Source organism: Nasonia vitripennis (genome assembly GCF_009193385.2).
Source record: "Nasonia vitripennis strain AsymCx chromosome 5 unlocalized genomic scaffold, Nvit_psr_1.1 chr5_random0004, whole genome shotgun sequence".
Classification (NCBI taxonomy): domain Eukaryota; kingdom Metazoa; phylum Arthropoda; class Insecta; order Hymenoptera; family Pteromalidae; genus Nasonia; species Nasonia vitripennis.
The window spans coordinates 1,512,787-1,533,905 of NW_022279655.1; positions in this window are offsets into that span (position 1 = coordinate 1,512,787).

Genomic DNA, 21,119 nt, shown 5'->3' on the forward strand with positions numbered 1-21,119 from the left:
ACCACAACGTCGTGCTTAAATGCCGCCGCCACCGCTGCCAAGATGGTATAAGCTGTAAACCGGGATATTGTATACTGCCTGCTTGCCTTCGTGTCTACGTGTGTACGTGTGTTTACCTATATGGGAGTCAGGCCGCCTAGACAGGAAGATAGAGGATAATTAGATGGGACTTTTTAAGCGAGAGCTTCTTTCTTTCAGCGAGCTGAACTAGAAATCGCTGTTCGTGTAGCCGGAGGTACTACTTAGTAATAGTAGTGGTGGTGGTAGTAGCATTCCGCGAGCTCCATCATCGTAGCGCTAGCTGGCGAACGGGATGTACAATGACCTCGCGACGCGCGATAGTTCGCGACCCAGAAGATGCAGCCCGCCGAGAGCGAGCGGCGGCGCAATGAGGCCCTATGCTGCAGACCCAATGGCTTTATTCTCTGCGAATATGGCTTTCCTCGCTGCTGCTGCTGCTGCTGGTTCAGTGCAACGAGGTCAAAAGATTACCCGACGATCGCTAAATAAATTGCGTCTCTCGTTCTGCACTGAACTACTTGCGAGATTTCTTTTCGTCTTATAGTATAGAGGCACGTATAAAGTCTCTCACTCTGATATCCCAATTGAATGTTGGTTTACCTACTCTAATGACCGGTTTGCGCGCTTTCATCGACGGGAAATTAATAGCATTAAAACAGCACATACGCGCAACCGCGATGGGAACGAAAATTGCAATTATCCGTAGCTGCGATTTGCTACATCTTTTATCGCGATTCTAGATTTAGCCCGCAAGCGAGTTATTTTTCCATCGCAGAATAGCAGATCAAATACTGCACGTATAGCTATACAACGCTCGCGCGCAGCTAATATGAAATTCTTATATTGCATTGTTTTATTTTCGCATCCGGTGCGCAGCGAGAGCTAAAGTAGATACTATACGTGCGCGCACGAGCGCTTTTCCGATACGGCAAAAAGTATACGTTCCGGAGAAAAACTTTCCGAACGGAAAATAAGAGATCGAGCCAACTTTTACGCTATATATACTCGGCAACCGATCGTCTGCTGCTATCGCGCCCGCACTAATTCTTCCCTGAATATCCGGTCCGCTCGACAACGGCTGTTAATATTCGATTTTTATTTCCCTCGAGGCGAGCATGAGCCGTCGCGGTTATATTATCCGGGGCTGACTTCTCTAGCCAGGCCAAAGACGAAAACACTAGACAAATTCCGACGAAGTCTAATACTTATAAGGAAGAGCGCGCTCGTTATGGCCTTTATAAATATCCGGGGGCCTTGTTCTTTCGCTCCCTCTCAATAAAGAGTCCGAAAATTGCACGCCTCACTCGTTCTGCAGCTACTTCGCGATCGATTTATAGCCGGTACGCCAATCCGGAAACACGCATCATACATAGAAGCAGAAGGCTGACCCTCCATTTTAGCAGCAGCAGCAGAATAAACGGCAGTCCGTTTATACTTGTTATTTAGCCGGAAAGTAGCAGTTACGGGGTTAGTCATTAAAAAAAAAGCGAGGAGAGCCGAGGGCCAACACGAGAAAACGGTCAAATCAGGAGAGCGGGCGCTCGCCGCATAATAGCAGGCTCTCTCTCTCTCTCTCTCTCTCTCTCTCTCTCTCTCTCTCTCTCTCTCGGCGCGGCGCGGTGATGTCACTCTGTAAATTCCGAAAGTCAAAGAAAGAGCGAGTCGGAGAGGAAAGAGGGCCTCGCAATAAAACCGCGGTGCGATAAGCGAGTGTGTGAACGAAAGCGCGCGCGCGCGCAGCTCTGCATCAGCCGCAAGGAATTAAGCAGACGGAGAGCGTTTTACATCTCCCCACGCCTGCGGAGAGCTCGAGTTCAGATAAGAGAGGAGAGCCGCCGCGGTGGAGTAAAGCGCGCGAGGATTCCGAGAAAAGCGCGCTCGCAGGAAAGTCTCGCGCGCGCGCCGCGAGTTATGTGTATGCTTGCATGTGTGCACAGAAGACTTGTATCCCCTCGGCCGTTGCAGGTTTCGGGTGACTGTACTCGCGCTGCGGTAGAGAGAAAGAGAGGAAGACGACGAGTCGACAGGTGTACGATGTACGCGAGGCCCGTATAACGATAATGAAGGATTATGAATAGTTTCTTAGCGTCTCGCCGTGCCGGTCTTGATTGTTTATTGCGCGCGCTCGTCATTTTTACCGAGGGACATAAATTTCAGCACTACCATTACTGCTATAATTGCACACTCCGCGCTCGCCAAATTACGGCTCATCAACTTTTGACTTCTAAATCATGTCGATTTTGTAATGGAGCCGGCCAGCGGCCAGCATTGGGGATTGGGGAACCACCTGTGAGATGGTAATTACAATGGGGCGAGCATCCAAATCGGCTGATTCAATAAATGGCCGCAGCCAGCGGAGACCTGATCGATGGATCAGTTAATTCGCCGGGACGAATGGCTCCGCTGCTCGCTTATCATAAAATGACTTATTTTTACGCAATTGCGGGAATCATCGAGCTTCGTATCCGCTGTCGACTCTGTGTACAACTCGTATTCAATTAAATGCAATTACCCGCGCGCTCGCGAGGCTCTCGAAAATACGTTTCTGAGGAATTCCTTTACAAATATGACTCGTGTGCTCATTGCTTCTCCCTGTTTCCCTATTTGCCCAAGATACAGCGATAGTGTGCATTCCCTTTTATAGCTCGAACCCGCGATAAAAGCACTCGCCGGCAATGCTTCAGAGCAAATTGAATGAAGAGTCGCGAAGAAAGCTCAAATTAAGCTACACGAGCTGCTATACAAATCTGTGCGAACGCGCACTCCCGACAAATTCCTTGTAAAAAACACATCGATAGTAATCCCGAGGCATGGCGTGTGTCGCGTATATAGCTGCGTAGCTAGATGAATAGGAGAGGATCGCTAGGCGGGAGTGAATTTTTCAGTCGAACTTGCGTGTACAAGCTCCCCAGCGCGCGATTATACGCACTTGTCCCTGCTCGCCTACTAACCCCTTGCCGCGCTGGCGCAGCTCGTTTCTGCGCGGCTCATAGAGCTCGGAAGAATGAGAGCATCGGGCCGAGGAGGAGTGCGCGCGTAACATGAATACACGATATATAAGCAGGTATGCGCACATCGGATATATTCTTCGACGGCGGCGGCAGCCTTCGGTAAACATATCTCACGAGAGCAAGGAGGAGCTGAGAGTGAAATAATATGGTATATACTGGGCCGGAGGTGCTCTATACCGATAAATCACTCGCTCTCTCGCGCACGCTTCCCGTTATCTCTCTTCTTCATTTTTTGCTCAAATTGCCCCCACGTGTATGCGCTTGCAAGCGCACTTCTCTCTCTCTCTCTCTCTCTCTCTCTCTCTCTCTCTCTCTCCATAACTCGATAATCCTTTTTTCAATTTCGAAGCTCAACGTCTCAATAATGCGCCAAGAGTCGAGCCTCATAGCATGTATGCACGTGTGATCCAGAGAGAGACAGAGAGAGAGAGAGAGAGAGAGAGAGAGAGAGAGAGAGAGAGAGAGAGAGGCTATGAATATACATATAGTTTTTCTTCCCCCTTCTTCTTGAGCGCTCTTTTCGGATTTCCCAAGCTTGCCTGGCTGCTGTAGTTGAGTACAATTTAGACGAAAATCGACCTATGTGTAATGTCATGTAATGTAATGAATACAATCGATCACGAGGAGAAATGCTCTTTGTTGTGGGAGAGATGCTGCAGCTGCGACGTTGTCTGTCTTGTGTTCTGCGTGAGCTATAATAGTTACGATCTTTAGCGTTTTTTTTTCTTTTATTAACTTCAACTGAATGAACGATTTAGCAGTACTTTATGATGAAAAGTCAAGGAGATAAGCAATCCGATGAATGATGCAAGTTTAATTTTCAGTGCGCATGAACATGTGAATGATTAATCGCGCGCTCTGTACAATGGAAATCAAGAAGCGTTGCCAAACGCTTATAAAAGCAACCATTGACTCACGGACATCCGCAGGGCACTCAACGATTCTGCAAACTTTTAACGGCTATCATTTAATCCAAACTATGTTTAAATTAGATCTTGTTACTTTCTCAACGACTGAATAAGCTGCTATAAACGTTTTATCGCGCTGGCATTAAGTCTTAAAACTTTAAAGACAATCGCGGCTAATTACGCGGAAAGACGTAGTCGGACACTCTCGACCAGTTTTTTCTTCTCCTATCAACCCTCGCTCGAAATGCTCGAGGTGCGGAACTTGCAAGACCAGCTCGGGTATCGACTATTTCTTTTCTCGCACTTGTGCGACGTGTTTCTCTCCCGTGCACTCATTTGAATATACCTATATATGTGTACTGAGAAAGACTGCGAGATCTGAACGAGATAATAGCCAAGCGTATAGAGCAAAACAAATTTCGCGAACACGCGCAAATTTCATCGGAATCTGCGATCGCTCTCCGACAATAATTTCTTTTCTATCAAAATTCTCGAATTCCGCGTGTGCGTAGTTCCGAAAGGCCGTAAATCAAGTCGAGGTATGCTAAAGATATACCACTGAGCTCTCTGCGTACGTGAGCGTGTGTATTACAATGTAAATGTACTCGAACGCTATCTATTCTATCGGAAAATATAGATAATCTGCTTGCTTTTCTTAACTTACGAAGAGTTTGAGTATACTACTTATTTTTAAGTTTTGCATATAAGAAAACCACATCAGTCGGATGTTAATTTCAGTTTTCATCATTTCAGACTTTGCTGTTAAATACCATTGTTTGCGACGGAAAGAGCGAAGCGAGCGCGAATATCATCAACTATGCATTTGTGACAACGGCAGCGGCGGCAGGAACACGGCATAATATAAAACATGCATTAAAATGATGGGAATTAATTACAAGCGGCGCGGAGAAGTAAAATACGGACGATACAGGTACACGGGAAAGCGGGCAAGATAAACAGAAACTAAATATTCGAGAGAGGGAGTTGCCGTGCAGGAGTATACATAGCTACAGGTATACCTTCTCCCGGAGCGAAACTGCTTGAAAATACCAGCGCGAAATTTCATGAAAATCAATATAACGCTCGGCACCGCGGCAGCGTCGGCGGCAAAAGGAAGCAAAAAGGCTAAATTCGTTTCGACAAAACGGCAAACAGTAATTTTAAATATAAAAAGCTCTGCCCCCTCTCGGCGCTGTTTCAATGCGGCGCTGCGGCCTCTGAAAATATAAGAGCAAAAAGAAGACCAGGAGAAAATGAAAGAGAGATGGGGAAGGGGGGGGGGGGTGCGCATTGCGCAGTATACGGGCCGGGTTATATGGGAAGACAAGATCGCTGCCTCGTTTTCTCGGTCTCCGACGCTCTTCGCTGTGTACATCCTTCGGCTTCATCCTTGTCTCGCGGTTTTCTCCGCTGCAGCCGTACAGCTATATGGGTATAGACCTCTCCGCGCACAGTATATAGCTACACCTATAATGCAGCAGCCTCTCGTATACCTATAAGACCTCTGTGCGAGCGCTTCTGCAGGCTCTCGCGGTTGTCGCGCGCGTGCCCTTGAGGTTAACTGGCCTTCCTTGAACTTTTTCATCCTAGCGTGGCTTGGCCTTACTCTTCATTGTTTCTTCCCCCCGGAGATTAAATAGTTATGCCAGCGCATCGCGCGCGACTTTTTCCTTTTTATTATGCTACATAGTTATATACATCGCTAGATAGAGGTATAGCCGCGCTGGCCGCGCGTATATGTGCGAGGCTCGTCGCAGAGCTCGAGAGCGAGCATCTCGGCGGTGTCATTGCGTTGTTCGCAGTAAAGCTCGGAAATGGCCGTTCAATCGCCGGGTTTTTGTTGTGAATATAACCGACTGTAATTATTATTTGGTCCGATCAGTCCGTCAGGCCCCCGCCAGCACGGGTGAGCTCATACGGAGTACATTCCATCGCGAGTCGCGCGAGCTGCTCGTCTGCAATCATTGAATTATTGTAGTATACGAGTGAAATTGCCGGTTGCGGGCGCATCGGCCGGAGATTAAACGAGATAATTCGCATCGATAAAATTGTAAATGCAATTGTAGCCCCGCGCGTATACAATTGATTTGCCGGCGCGTCTTGATCACTATTGCGCTAATAGAATTCGTTCGTCGAATAAAAATCGCCGATGCGCTGCTGACAGTCTAATAAGCGCGCGCGGCTCGCGATAAACGGTCGAGTGCGCGATCTTCGAAATCGCATGCGAGTTTTCTCCTCTCCGCCGGAGCACGCGTTACGTACAATGTATACCTGTATTGTTGGAAAGACGCTTGCGCAGCTGGAATGAGGCCAGACAGGAAAGTTGCTTCGATTTTCGCCGACAGGCCGCGTGCAGTTTTTCAAAGCACGGCATAGATAGGAGCGACGACGCGCAAAGGGCAAAGTCGATTATGAGCGCTCGCAAAATAAGAAGCCGTATAGTTGGTAGCCGCTGCTGGCCAGTGCACGGGATGCGAATTCGCGCGGATCCGGCCCTCCGCGGCGTAATGAAACGAGGACTTTTCCTCTTTCCCTCTCTCTATCTCAAAGGGTATCAGGCCGGTGTCCCCTGCATCGCGCAGCCAAGAAGTTTTCTAATGAAAAGTTGGCCAGTGGCGCATGCGAGCGGAGGATATATCTGCATTCGTTTGGATCGGCCGGCGCCGGAAGGGGACTCGGCTCGGCAAACTCGCGGGAATCTTTTTAAGTTTTTTGTAGGTCACCGCGGGCAAGAGATGCGCCTTACGTAATGCACTTTTCTCCGGTCTCTCTCTCTCTCTCTCTCTCTCTCTCTCTCTCTCTCTCTCTCTCTCCCTCTCTATCTCTCGCTCTGGGCGAGCCGCACATGCGGCGTATGAATAAGGCAAAAAAGATATCGGCGGGAAGCGAGGGACAGTCAATTTCGGTAATTGACTCGACTCGCGTTCGGGCGCTGAATTATCCCGAGACGTTTCGGGCATTCGCGCGCGAGCTCGATTTAAAGGCTCGATTCCGAGGCGCATTAAACAAACGATGTGGCATATTTCTCCATTCCTACGTTTATCGGCTGCTTACATGCTCGCTGCGGCTGTGTGCACGCGAGAGGGTCGATGCCTCAGGGCCAAAGTAACGTACGTTTATAGGTTGCGCTTGATTTAATAAGATGTTTGCATTCGTATATTAGGCGAGTCGATCGAATGAGGCTCGCGGCGATAAAGCCCCGAAGCTCGCCCTGCATGCTGCACCCGCGTATAATATGATCCTCCGCCGCTCTGCATGAGTCAACAGAATTCAAATTTTCGAAATTCTTATCTGAAATTTGAATTTACTGCACGCGTGCAGGCGGTGGACGTAAAAGCGCGCCTCTTGAAATTGAATTTCATATTGCGGAAAACCGACTGAAATCAGATGTTGGGAGAGACAACGTTTTTATTATTATTATTTTTTTATTTTACTTCGTAGCAACCTGTATAAACGGAATGTACATACGCGGCGGAGAGAAAAGAAGATAGAATAAATTATCCGATGAATTATTAATCTACTCGCGCGTGCGCCGCGCGCTGCTCGCGAAATGCGAGTACACGAGTCCATAGGGGATTTTATAATCACCATTATGCATGTATAAATGTTTGTATACGGTATTTATACAATACTTGGAAGCGGTGTGCTTTTATTTTAATTCCGACAAAGTCAGAGTGTACATAGCGCCAGCGCGCGGGTAGCTCATAATGAATTGGAAAAATACGTTTATATAATATTCATGATCCCCGCGTTCCACATGCGCGCCCGCGTGGAGGAGAGGCAGCGATATGCGTACAAATGCGCATTCGAGTGACGAATGGTAATATCCGCGCTTATATAGGTTTTTGTGTGTCCCAGCTAGTCTTGGGCGTTTGGCGTTTCAATTCATGCAGTTAGGTGCCTCGCGACCGGTGCTCTTCTCGATTCTATTTATTATATTCATTTCATTTTGTCGAATTTCAACAGTCTTTTCTTCAGCCATCCGCGATACAGCTGATGAATGCAGTCGCGCACCGATATGTGCAATTTTGAACAAAAAAACAAGCCGATGTACGCTACATGCGTTATTTCCATTAAAACGCTTATTTTTGCGGGAGAGCAGCCAGAATGCTGAATAATCAACTGACAATACTGAAACCGACGCGCGCGACTGGCTCAAATCGAGCGTAAATAAAATAACCGAGTACTGGTATACTCTGTCAAGTTTTAACGCGCGCAAATCAATCGGATATTCCAGATTTGGGATATCCGCGATGCGAGCCGAGTCATTGTTGCGTGATTTCAACAATTAACGCCCGCGAGTTCTCGACGATTCGCATTGCATTCGAATGGCGCGCGCGCAAAAAAAACCACGAGGTCACTCCAGCGGCAAAAAATAATTATTTGATGACGACGAGTCGAAGCCCAGCAACCGAGCGAATGCGGTCGAATCGGACATGATAAATTTATGGTCGGTGGAGAAGAAACGAGACGAGAGAGAACCGAACACGCTCGCCCGTGGTAACATCAGGACAAAAAAGCACTGCGCACTGATTGAGCGACGCGAGTTCGGCAGTTTACGCCGCGATTGTTCTGCTTTTTCAGATTATTTCCCTCCCGTCCGTTTTGCATCTGTTTTTCAATCGCGCGTGTATGCGTGCAGTATACAGGCGGTCGAAACCACTCGACATTCTTTTTATCGTGCGCCATTACTATTGAATTAGCGGGAATTCGATGATTGAATTCGAACCGAAAGCCTCGCGAAGAGCAGAGCAAGCAGACCGCGCCCAAGGAGAATTATTAATTAACACGTTTATCATGTTTAGCGCTACTCTCGTTCTAATAAGAAGCGCTCGGTGTATAAGTCGAGCTTTCACAGTGAGCCGAGCTAGCGCACAAAGGCGCCGTACTTTTTAGCACGTTCCGAGCGATAATTTCTCGCTTTGAAATCGTACTCTTTCTTGCTCTCCGGCAATTAGCTTTATTAGCAGGAAATTAGAGTGACGTCGGTACTTATTCTCGCTTTTGTACCGACTGCTTTTTCCGAGGCTTCTTCTCTCCCCCCCCCTCCACCCCCACCCGCTCTCTCGTACGGGTCGTGACGTGCATTATGCATCAACGCCTTTTCTCCTGATTGGACATCTCCGTTTTCGATCGAGTTTCCTAGGTGGGATCCCGCATCTCCGGGGATTCCTCGGCGCGGAGCGGAGCGGCTCATCGTCGCGCATATCGGGCCCTTCCTCGCCGCGCAGTGCCGATGAATCGCGACATTCGCGATTGGAGCTCCGACGCAGCGAGAGCTGCGACCTGCCGTTACGCGGGCGTCGAGCGCACAGCCCGCAGCAGAGCTCGCCCCGATGACGGCTAAGTATGGATTAGGTAAACTTGCAGTTCTCGCCCGCGGCTGCAGCGGCAAGTGCAGCTCTCCCTCTCTCATCGGCTCTCCTCTCTTCGTTAGCATGCCGCAGGCGTGTGTAGATGTCTGTACCCGGACTCCGGAGCCCGGAGTGTATATTGTATATTGTATGTTCCCGTAGCGAGCGAGGCTTTAATGAACACGCTCGCGTGCGGAGCTGCGGCCCCCCTAATAACGTTGTCCCAAAAAATTCGCGCGATCACGGCGGGGCCACGCGCGGATCCCGCTCGCGATAATAAGGCCCGAGATCGACTCTCCCGATTGGGGCACGCAGCGCCGTGTGGCCTTTTTTAATCGCGGCCGAGGCCAGCTACCCGGGCCGTACTTAATTTTAAGTAGCTAGAGATACGCGCGCGCCCCGGAGGATTATCCGCTTCTCGCGGGAGATTGCGCGAGCGGGGCCGACTGGAATGAAGCAGTTTTTTCGCTGGCCGGTGTCTGTACGCAAAACACATATTATAGATGTGCAGCTGATCAGCTCGCGGGTCAAGCTCGCCTGCTCTGATGTATAAGAAATCGAGCTCGACTCGAACGATGCGTTGGCGGATCTTGGATATGCTATGGATGTATATTCAATAGGGAACAAACGTGGTTTTGCTATATATATACAGTAGAAAGTAGCATAAGAACATTTGCTGATTTAATACCTCTAGGCCCTAATGTGATTAATTAAAAATTCTTATGTTTGAGTAGTTTTCAAAACGGCAGTTCTCCAATATGGCGGCTCAAATGATAAAGGCCTAACCTAACGTACGGGCATTTGAGTACATAAATTCAGTCATCATGAATCTATTTTGATTTTGAAGCATTATCTCTCATCTCTATTATGATTTTGGAGAAAACAATAAGGTTATTTTATGTATTCAAATTTACATGCGTTTATACATCCATATATATTTTCATCCTTCGCGCCGCCATATTGATCACGTGAGCTCTCAATCGTTCAAACGTATCATTAGGAAATCGAATTTTCAAAACAATATTACTTAACAAATATTGCAGTAAAAATCGTGACTCTTGTACTTTTGTGTAAGATTTATCCTTAACTTTATTTTAAAAAAGGTTTTAAAAATCATGTCCGTTCCCTATTATAGAAATAGAGAACACGCGCGGATGCTAATCAGGTTAGTGCGGGAAACCCTGTTCGCCTGAAAGTGTTTGGTGGCTCGCGGAAGCCGTTCCACGGGACTCTCTTCTTTATCCCTTTCGCAGAAGTGGCAATCGATCTGCTATAGTAGGTGCCGCTTGCGACGCTCGCACTCTGCGCGCCGTTCATTGCAACGATTGATGAGCTATACTTAAACTCGATCGCGTCATCAGCGCGAGATGAATAAGTTAGCAGTCTTATGTGCAGCAAAAAATAGATGTGGCACTTTTCGCGTTAAAAATACAGATGGAAAACGTTGCCGCATTGTATCGGCGCAACGGATATGCGGCGTTTTAGCCATTTATGAAACGATGCTTCGGCTATTTTCAGTACAGCGATGAGTGATTGAAAATAGCTGTCGCTTTAAAAGCAGTAACAGATGCATTTATTTATCGCACTTTCTACGATAACGCGTGTATTGGCAAAGCTGACCCTCTTCATTCATTAAACCAGAATAGCAATAAGAAGGACCTTAAATACATCGTAATATTCGCAGCTGTCGTGCTGCAGTAATATCTAATATGACAGAAGCTTTGCACGAATAGCGTATCGAGCATCCAGTAGGAGCAGATAGTAGGAGCCACAGTCGACATATCAACGAGGCCAGTGGCCATTGACAGTAAGCTTCTCATTAAATTCGCCGCAATTGGCGAACTATACGCATCCCAGCCCCACCCTGATCGCTAAAATCCGTTAGGTTTGACCTCGGTACACCATATCGCAGCTCTCCACTCTCACTCTCCGGTCCGTATACGCAGGGGAGCGCTAGCGTAAAAACAAATTCCATTAATCCGCGGCGATCTCGATCGTCCAACCGGCAGCATCAGCAGCGGCAACGGCCGCGAGCGCGTGCAGTACACACATAACGCTGTAAATTGTTTTCCGCCGTACAGCGATTTATGGGGCAGGACAAAGTATAGTTCGCAGTGCTTTTTATTCGGGCAGCTAGCGGCGCTCGCCATTAAAGATTGCACGGGCAGCAGAAGCGACGCGTCGGCCCTTTGAAAAATGTAATTCAATTATACGAGGCCGCTTTTCGGCAGCGCGCCGGCCAGGTCGCGAGTGGTCCTTGAGAGAATATTAATTGCTCGAGCGCAGGTATATGTACATACATATACGCACACTCGGCTTGCGTGCGTACCTGTATACACAGCCTGCAGGTGAGCCGGGGGCATGGCGTACGCGTACGTACACATGTGCGCACACGGGGTCTGTGGGGATCAGGATTACCGCCGCGGCGTACTTTGCATGCAGGGCTCGATTATTAATATTTTCATTCTGATAGCACCAATCCGGGAGATGAGGGATTTCGCTATACGCGATCACGCAACCAAAAACGCGCCGCGTGAATTTACTTTCAAAATTTAAAACTCGTTTGAAAGTGATCATACATGCGCTGTTCTGCGACATTGGGCGTAACGAATAAGCTGTACAAGTGTATTTGAACGTAATTTATCGGTGCACTTGTGCGAGAAATGTCATTTTTTACAGGAAACCTTTTCGCCCTTGAGACGCGAATCAAAAATCGGATTTTGAAAATTTTCGGTGTTTTATAAAGTTTTTATACCCTATATTCACGCACTTGTCAAAAAGCACGCGTGCAACAAGGGGCGATCAATGATAAGAATGCCCGAGACGAGGTCTGGAGTCATAAATGAAGCAGACACTTTTTGTGTGTTGAAGAGTGGTTTCGTATTGTTTTAAACACACACACACACACACACACACACAATTTATTCTGCATCTTTTCTATCCTCCCGGGAAGGGATTTTTCGCTTTTTTGCTCGTGTGTTAGCTGAATATTTTTTTTAGTTTATGCACTATTGGAGGTGACTGTGTGAAAATTAACTAATTAATTAATTTTGTAATAATACCCTTTCGCGCGATTCGATACCGTGATTATAGTTGAACTTAATTATTTTAAAAGCAATTGCGTGATTTATTTTCAAGGCTAGAAAATTGTAATTTGATATGCTCTCGCTGTTTTCTCATAACACTTAAAGAGTGAAAATTATTCAACGGCATATTTTTCCACACACTTCAGGCTCGTTTTCCTCAAAGAAGTTTTCCTTGCCTCGCGGCTATTCTGTAAAAAATGATATTCACTTTCAAGATAACAGCTGCATAAAGGGAATTTTCATTGCTACGTTTTTGAATAATTCTTATTGTGCATCAGACTTTGAGAATTTGCTAAATTTCATAAGTTGCGAAGAGTTAACGGTTTGATCGTGTGCCGATTTGCGGGAATTCCTCGCCGTTATTCAACTAATTCGTAAACTTATCCACAATTGAATATCGTTAAATAAAACGGGCATAAATAAGTTTTCCGGCGCACAATTACACGCCAACATCGAAATTCTGATAAGAACGTCTTTCAAGAAAACGCCGGCGGCTTTATGCAAATCCCTTGCTCGTTTACGTGCGTTTCCATCAAAGTATAGTAGCCGCGGCGCAGTTTTATACAAATATTGCGCAACACTCGCGATGCGAAATGCCCGCAGGCCTTGGGATCCTTATCACCTTTCCGAGGAAAATTTAAAAATAAACTTCATCGCGGCCTGCCGTCCCCGACGGCGCGTATCATGCGCACAGCATCGATAAAAGTCGCACAATGATTGCAGAATCAGTTGCGCGCAGACAAGCGCGATCAACACCGCGCGAGCCTCGAAGAGCATCGGCCGAAAGCTCAAAAAGCCAAGGCCGTAAGAACCGCGAAACGGCAAAAATAAAAGAAGGAGCCTCGTTGCGGCGACTCCGATCGACGGAACAGAGAGTCGTCGCCGCGCGCGGGAATTCAGGGCACTTGTTACTCCTGCGCTCGTTAGTTTATCGGCGGGCCATCCGCGCTCGCAGCGTCGAATCGAAAAGGAGCCACCGACTAATCGATGTCACGTACTTTGCGGTAATTCGCATACCTATCGGCCGGCGCATATCCTCTCTGACTCACGCCGCTCTCTCTTCTCTCTCGTTCTCTCATTCTCTCATTCTCTCATTCTCTCATTCTCTCATTCTCTCTCCGCTCTTCCCTCTTTCGCCGAGCGCGGCTCTTTCGCGTAATGCGCATTGAATGTCCTAGCCGCCCGCAAAAATGAGCATTCCGCGAACGAGTGGCGCGCATTGCAAATCAACAGAAAGAGAGAGAGAGAGAGAGAGAGAGAGAGAGAGAGAGAGAGAGAGAGAGAGAGATGCGCGCGGCCAGGTGAGACTAGGACTTGAATGCACAATGGGAAGAGGAGGAGGAGAGAGGGAACTGATATTTCTCCTGCGGCAAAGCATGCGCGAGCCGCTCATTTCCAAGTACTTTAAATGCTTGAATTACGCTCGCTCGCTGGCGCGCGCTCACATTCTTTTTCGATTGAATGGCCAAAAAGACGCGCGAATTGCCATTATCCCCGCATAACGCTGTCTCGCGTATACGCTGCGGCACACACGCGCCGCACAATATAAGCTCTCGACTCGCGCGGTTTTAGAACTGCGGCCCGACGCTCGGTGATAAAGCAATTAATTACCGGCGGCCTATGTCGCGCAGTTATACATGCGTGCGTGCGAGTGTGTAGCGACCACGTCACAAAAGGCGCGCGATTTTTCGATGCGCGCGATTATCGCCGAGCCTCGCGCGGACTATTAATCTCCTCCTGCGCGCTGCCGTTGCTACTCGGCCGAGTGCAGTATTTATGGCGATTGTCGTTGGGAATAATAAGAATGAGCAGTGGAATGCGCGCTTTGTTTTTTTATCTTCAAAAAGTTTACTATGTACCGGGATATCACTCGTAAAATATATACATTAAACTCAAAGCATTTACGTTGCTCGTTATATCTCGCTAATTAGCAAAACGAAATCCAAACTCTGCGCGCAATCGCGCGTCAATTGCAGATTCGATAGGTTTCTATGAACGCAATCGATAGGTATTCCAGTTGTTTCTGCAGATTCGACACACTACGCACGCAACCATGCTTAAGCGAATGAAATTCGATTTACGAGTTTGAAAAGATCCGGCGCAGCGCATGACAATGCATCAATACTTTATGCCATCCGTCTAGTAGATCGAGTCGCGCGCAGCCAAGTCGCTACGTCTACTCTCGCGTCCGAGCTGGTTCTTGATAAAGCCTCGAGAGCATGGCTACGACAGGCAGATAGAGAGGGAGGGGGGGGGGGGGCGAAAATAAACGATGGTATCGCAAACTAACTTCGTCATCCCGACAATGACTTACAAGACGTCTCTGTCAATTACTGTAAGCGAGGCGTCGGGAAAGTAAATGATGTTACCCGAAAGTCATTATCCCGAACGCGCGCGGAGATGCTCGGTTAGCTGCGGGGCAGCATCAGCCGCGCGAAATCGTGACCGACCCGGAAAATTAAGTCGATTTCGTTATCGCGATGCTCTCTCTCGTTATGCAGTCTTAACGGCCGCGGCGAGCGATGAGCGCGCGGATATTCTTTCGCGTGCTTTTCACCGCGATCGCGCCTCGTCGAAATTAAGGATGCCACGCGGCGCGGAGCTATAATCGCGCTGTGCGTTTCGTACACGCACTGTCACACGGCTCGGGTACGATCGGAATTTTAATCGAAAGCGACTCTTTCGAATTCCCACGACATTGTCATGCGCGAGCTTGAAAGGAGGACCGGCAGAGTGGCCGCTATATAATCATGCTCTCGCGGCGGTATAGCTCTTCCTTACATACTAAAGATCCCGAAATGCCCGCTTCTGGACAATTTTTCACGTCGCTAAACGCACTCTCGAGACGCATAGCCTCTCCCCTCCTCGAGAATTCATTCGGATTCGCGAATAATAGCAGTAACTCACGCGCGTGTTTTCCTTTCTCCCTACATACGCTATCTTATCGCTTTAATTCGAAGTGCCATCACGTATTTAGCATCCAGCGCGCGCAGTACTTGTATGCAGATGCCAAGCGCAATGAATATTCATGATTCGGGCCGTATGATTTTCTATTTCCGAAACATCTTTGAAAAAGTATCGCAGGGCGTCATCGTCCACCGCGAAAAAAAAACAGAGAGCGCGGAATTATAAGCTCGAAAAGAGAGGCGCAATAACAAACGCACAAGCGCGCACTTATTGCAGAGTAACGACAGCTGCAGCTCGTTTATCCGCGCGCCCACAAAAGCGTCGGCCGCTGACAGGTGAAAATCGTAGCTGCGAAATCAACGTCCTCTGTTTTGCCTCGCTCTCGTTATCGTGCAATTGAATTAAACGGAAGAGCCAAGCGCGCGCTCGATTTCAAATCTCGACTTTTCGATAAGAATCGAGCGGACCCGAAATGGAATCGTGAACAAAGCAGCAGTAGCAGCTGTCGGTGCGCGAGCGCGAAACTCGCTTCTCATCCTCTACAGCGGAATCAATCGGGGCTCTTTGAATCCCTCGAGCTGCCCGCGCCAGGAAAATTAGTTATTTATCGAGGAAACATCGTGCGCGTCTTCTCCGCTGTGTACACGTTATATTTATGTACGATCGCATAGAGCTGCAGGAGCGCGCAGCTTTATTTGCTTTGGCCTCGCTCTGCGGTCGCTTTTCCTTTCTTTGATGCGTGGCTGCGCGCTTTTCTCCTTGGATTTTCGCGGAGCGAGCTGCGGGCATGGGTAAACACGCTCGCTGCTCCGATGGCGGAGGATGCAGCCGCGCGTCAAGAGAGCTGCTCTTGACGTTTGATTTCGGATTTGTAAGTAAATACCTCGGGCGCGCTCTGGAAAAATACAGCTTTCGTCTCTGTCGGCGGGGTGATCTCCTTACAAATTCTCCTACAAATTTTTCCCGCTGCCTCCCTTGACCATTTTTCAATTTATCGCGTGTCCATTCCCGTTACAAGCGACGTATTGCCTCTTTGTCCGTGGCGAGTGCAGTACTCTCACGCGAAATCATCCAGTTGCCAAGTATTCGATGATTAACATCGCGTCGCATTAGTCGTTCGATTTAATTTTCGAATCGGCGAGCTGCTGCGGACTCTGGTAATTTTTCATTGATTCGGCTCTCGGAGCGTTGTTTGCATAATGCATTGAAAGCCGACGGAACATAATTGAGAGCAGTCGTACATTATACGCACGTGTAAATTCTCGCAAAAGTGCGCGTAAGGCAATCACGAATATCGAGCGACATACTTTTTTGCCATATGATTCGGGGGCCCTTCCGAAACCCTTCGATTCAATCACAACAATAAACACTTGAAATAAAGAAAAAAAACGGCGGAAAGAAACGAGAGACGTACAAATTCGTTTACCCTTGCGGCATCCAGTTACGCCGCTCTGTTTTCCTTCCCGGACAACCCTTGTAGAGGGTCGAACCCTCCTCTCTCTCTCTCTCTCTCTCTCTCTCTCTCTCTCTCTCTCTCTCTCTCTCTTTGTCGACTCCAAGCCCGGGAGCTCTTTCTCGATCAGCTGACTGGCGCGCTTTTTTCAAGAGTTGTCGGAAAAAAGCTCGACACCTGCGTGCGCAAAACGGTGTCGAGTTTCCGGCGGGGCTGTGTACAACGCTCCCCCGGTGGTGGCTCTCTCTCTCTCTCTCTTTCTCTCTCTCTCTCTCTCTCTCTCTCTCTCTCTCTCTCTCTCTCGGCCCAACAGGTTAAATATTATCTTTATTTCCGAACAAACCAGCCCGATGCGCGCGCTCAGCAGCGGTAGTAGGTGTCTTGTTTACGCGCACGAATCGGGTTACAGCGCGCGCGCGCGCGGTTATGCTCGCTCGCGATAAGGCGGAGTAAGTGTAGCAAGAGAGTCGCTGCAGATGTGGCTCTCTGTCTGCCGAAACATCGAATGCAGCGCGGGGGCAGTTGAGAAGCAAGAAAAGGGGTTAGACGGCAGAGCGCGCCGCGTATAAAAAAGCTGGTATGGTCGGGGAGAGGAAGCGCGGGGCGGGAGATCGGGAAGAACGATATCGGCCAGAGATAGCGATCGCGCCTGTTTCCTTTTGTTTTCGCCTGCTCTCTCTTATTCGGCGCTCGCGCGCGTGTAGGCCGCGGGCCGATGTATCGAGAGCAAGAGAGATGCTCCCGCTCTCTGCCGCCCGTCTCTCCCGGCGTCATTGTTATGCATTCTCCGAAGAGATCGAGTGTGCTTATGCAAGCCGCCGCTTTTTGCGCGAGCGCAGCACTCGCGCCGGGCTTTCGCACGAAAATCAGGCAGCTGCAGCAGCGCAAGGCTGCGATTACGCGCGGCGTCTTGCTTTCTTGAGAAGCGTCCCTGCCATTTGAGGCGAGCGTTTTTTTATCTCTATTGTTCCCGACCGGGTGTGGGAGGCGAGCCGAGGGCTTATTGCGCAACGCCGGGAGAGACGTGCGCCGCGCACTCGCTTCTATGAGCTTTTTTCGACGATACAGGAGAGCTTTCGTACGTGTGTCAATTTGCGCTCCTCGATAACGCTCGATCCGGCGCCCGCTCGTTATTGCTACGTATCTAGAGTTTCTTCTTCTTAAAAATTTTTAATTCCGAAGTTTCCTTATCCAGCACGGGTCTGGTTTCCGCTGTACAATCATCATCAACCATTCGCGGCTAAACGATCGATCCTCGCGCGCGGAAGCAGCAGCAGAATGCACTTTCTTGTCCCACACTCGCTCTTACGTCTTTTCTGCTCTCTTGGCGGAAACTTTCTGACCTACATAAGTCGCGAGGAAACAAAGAAAAATATACGTAAATTCTACGGAGAGTGCAGCTCGGGAGTGTAACCATTAGAAGCGGGGGAAATTCCAGATTTCCAGCGTTATACTTCCCTTATCCACATTTACTGCTCCCGCATCTGACTAAATCTTATACGTTTTTACACGCCAGCATTTATGGGCTCGAGTTTGAAAAAAACATCAGAGTTTTTAATATTCGCACCATCAAAGTCGAGAAAAGTACTTCAAAAACGGTTTCTCTTATTTTTTATGCAAGCGACTTACTGCCGTAAAAGATGGTATCACAGCGCCGTGATTTTAATGTTCCTATCACTCACACTATTGCATTTTTGGTTTGTACTCCCTTTCGGGCAACGGGCTCGCGAAGAGACTCTTGCGAAATCACAGCGTACCCGTCGCGAATCTCATCCCCTTCTCGCCTCTCTCTCTCTCTCTCTCTCTCTCTCTCTCTCTCTCTCTCTCTCTCTCTCTCTCTCTCTCTCTCTCTCTCTCTCTCTCTCTCTCTCTCTCTGTTACTCCTTTCTCTCCGATGGCGATCTAGCGTTGCAGCGAACTTACGTAAAATTCGATCCGTCAGTTGCACGCAAGGCCGGTCCGCTCGGCCGACGCACATCGGGGACCTGCGCAGGAAAAAAGTTTTCCCGAGCGTTTCTCGGACTCGCGGCTCAGTCAAAGTTTCAGTTGAAACGCGGCTAACTCCGTTTCCAAGCTGCGCGTGCGTGCGCTGCACTGCCCGATGTGTATATATAGGTGTGGGAGTAAATAAAGGACTGCGGGGCCGAGCGAGCGAGGACGATAATAATAATCGCGGTGGATTATTTTCCGCGCGAGGCACATAATACGCCGCTGTGGCGAGTGCCGTCTGAATATGCGAGCGAGCGATAATGAGGGGGTGCGGGCGAGAGTTCCTCACTCATGCAGCGCGTGCTGTGCTGCAAGGAGTTCGCTTTTAGCCCGCGCGGCCGAGAATGCAATTATTCAAATGCACCGCGGCCAACTCCTTATTCGCCTTTCGCTCGATGCTTTCTTATTTATCTTTGCGCGCGCTCCAATTTTTTTCTCTCCGTTCGTCCGTCGGCGACGCTTGTCGCTTGTCGCTTTTCCATTCCGAAGTCGTGCGAGTCGGGCCGCGGCTGTACGACGCGCCGAAGAAACTTTCCCGGATCGGTAAATTTAAAGTTGCGGACTTTTGACGGACGGAATATCTAACATCGTGTGCTCGTACTGACCGGCGACTATACCAAGGAGACTCTATAGACGCTCGCAGCTGTTTATTGCAAAGTTCGCATTTATCTATTATTCTCGGTGTAATGTCGTTGATGCTGGATTTAGTTCGCTCGGGTCGACGCTGTATGCGCTGTAAAAATACCAATGAACTTTAATAACCATAATTGACGGACGCAAGTGGATCTGACCCGTTCGATGTAGTAGCTCGTCGGACGCTTTGAATTTGAAATAAAACGTGTGAATTATTACAAAACTATAGCTGAACTCTTCTGGCTATTGTCGGAAGCCGCGCGCATTTATTATTCGAGTTAATCGGGGATGATGAAAGATGGATCTTCCTTTGAATCCTGCGCGAGAATAGCGAGCGTCAGTTGCAGAGACACCGTGAATGAAGTGTAACATTGATGGACGAGCCGAGGGCTCGGTTCGATCGGAGAGATTTGCTTTAGAGACGTAATTTCCGTGAGCGGTTTAACGGTCCTTCGCGGTATCATTCTTACGTCCGCAATTAGCGCGCTTACGAGCTCCTCTTACGAGCGAAGCCCGTCCAGAGCACGCCCCGAATTCTGCGAGTCCTGCGAAACCAGTCGATTATCCGGGCCGTCTATAATAACCGACGCGAAATCGATCTGCTCCGCGATGGCCGAGCGCGACGAAAGCTCGGAGCCAAAGAGCGAGGCGGGCCGGCTAAAAGGGACAAAAAGGAGGCTCGAAGTTTTCGTCGATGCAGGGTTCCTCGTTACCGCACTTTTGCATCGGCGCGGGCACTCCCCTACCGCTCGCGCTGCATGCGCTGCAAGCGACGTGAGCCGCGCAGCTCGATCGAGAGAGAGAGAAAAGGCACATCACGCACGGTGGTCTCGCTCGCAGTGTGGTCCCCCGGGCTGGAGAAGCACAGAGAGCCGCGCTGCTGCAGCTGATAGCGCGCTCTCCTTTTCCTCGGCGCGAGCGCTGCTATACGCCTCCTCTCGCTCTCAACCCCGTCTCCGCATCCTTTGGCCTCTATCGCCGCTCGCTCGGCGTGCTCTCTTTGGAAATTGTTCCTTCTGCGCGCTGCGGTGCGGTTCTCTTTTTGCGAGTGGCCTTCGCGAAAGTGTATTATTTATGGGTCGCCAGCTCGGGAGGGTTATCCCGCGGTAGTCGTCTATTCCGCGAGCTGCTTTATTATGTCTCGTCGCGCTCCTCGAGTTTCGCGCACTGTGCGCACTTGTGTCTGCGATGATCCTGCCGTCGCCGTCTTAGCTCTGCGCGGCGCACGGAGGTAGAGTAGCGGGCGACGCTCCGGTGCGCGCCATGGTCCAGGGGACGCGGGATATCTGCGAAATTTGCATGAGAATCGACGCGCGAATGCACCGCCGCGCGGATACCGGGACGGATATACGGACGCTGGCGCGCGGGCGAGTGCATTATAACCCCCGGCTCGCGTGTATGCGGAAAACGTGAGCGTCGAAGAATGCTGCCGCGCTGCACTTGATTTATGGCGAACTCGAGCGGGATATTTCACTTGCGCCGAGTTCGGAAGGTGAGCCACGCCAGGGGGAGGCGCCGCTCTGACGCTTAACCCACATTTCGTCTGATCATTTTGTCGCTGCAGCGAGGGATGATTGAATTGCGTCGCGCGGTCTTTTACGACTCCGTTGGTGCGCGCGTCGTTCGATTACTGAGCAGAGAAAGCTGAACGCGTGCAGAGTCCGCAACAGCAATGTTATCGATCGGATCGCCGGCCAAGTTAATTGACGTGTAGAGAAGCTCGGCCGTAACTTGAGCAACAATTGATAAAAGCATTT